This window comes from Dendroctonus ponderosae, unplaced genomic scaffold (assembly GCF_020466585.1).
Source record: "Dendroctonus ponderosae isolate FM_Combo_2020 unplaced genomic scaffold, Dpon_F_20191213v2 Dpon_F_20191213_1, whole genome shotgun sequence".
Taxonomy (NCBI): Eukaryota; Metazoa; Arthropoda; class Insecta; order Coleoptera; family Curculionidae; genus Dendroctonus; species Dendroctonus ponderosae.
In genome coordinates this window covers 44,623,589-44,624,951 of record NW_026017110.1, presented here as the reverse complement: position 1 = coordinate 44,624,951, position 1,363 = coordinate 44,623,589, and positions in this window count along the sequence as shown.

The following is a 1,363-nucleotide window of genomic DNA, read 5'->3' as shown; positions in this document are numbered from 1 at the left end:
ACACGGAACACGTTGAAAAAACAGAACATCATCAAAACTATCAAATAATGTGTTTTCTCGTAAACTAGTCTAGGAACTCGCACATGGTCGCTGTCATCATTATCAAGTAACAGATCATTACTTACCATATTCATCATAAAATGGTTCAGTACACGGAATATACTAATTATTATCGGTAATGACAACGGTATTATCGGTAATGTTATTATCAACCGATAATAATTAGTATATTCTGTGTACTAAACCATTTTATGATGAATGTGTTAAGTAATGATCTGTTATTTGATAATGATGACAGCGACCATGTGCGAGTTCCTAGACTAGTTTACGAGAGAACACTTTATTTGATAGTTTTGATGATGTTCTGTTTTTTCAACGTGTTCCGTGTCACAAATACACCGCACTTTTCATACCTCATACCTCGTACCCAAACCTCATAGAAGAGGAAGGACCTCTCGTATATTTCAACGATATCTGTTAATTTCTGTTAATAGTCGATAGAGGATATAGCATAAGGCCGTATTTATTAACTCCGTTACAACAGCCTGCAAATCGTGCAAAGCAATTATTCAACGAGTCGCATATACGGTTATATATACGGTTGTCGTCGAAAAATAGATACGGTCTTAATAATAAAATGATTGAGTAGAGAGCAAAATGAGGAACAACCACCTGATCATGAAGATGTTGAACGCTTCATATATCTAATGCAAGAAGATGAAGTACCTAACATAAGCGACATATATAACAGAAACAATATATTGTTGCAAGGGAATCAAACTAGGAGGGACTTAACTGGTCCTATTTTAGATTCATTGCTAAATAGCAATGAGTTGAATTGAATTGAAAATAATGCTTTTGATAAAGAATCACAATTATTAAATTGAAATAACTTATGATGCATTACTAAAAGAAATGGAAAATAGCATTATTTGCTTAAGTCTGTTTTAAGTATTCCAATTTTAACTTACCTACTGAAACTCGAACATGATTTTGTCCTGCTCTTTTTTGGCTAAAATGTTTTAAAGCTCTTCTTCATAACATAGCATTGTTCGCTTCCAACTGGGAGTCTAAGGTTTTTCCTTATAGGAAAAATGTACTCCGTTTTTTATTTTCAAATGACTCTTTGCCCAGCAAACCGAGGCAAAATGAAAATTAGCCCTTTTCAACAAAAAAGTTGAAACAAGTATTTCGTATGCCCAAAAGACCCAAGCCCAACCCACCCAAAAATCACAGCCACAAACTCCTCCCACACATCCAACTAAACAAGCTCCACCCAAGCTAACCCAAACCCCGCCCCCAAAACCTGCGACTAACGCAAACCTCAATCCCCAACTTATCCAACTCCTTCTCCTTTCCGACC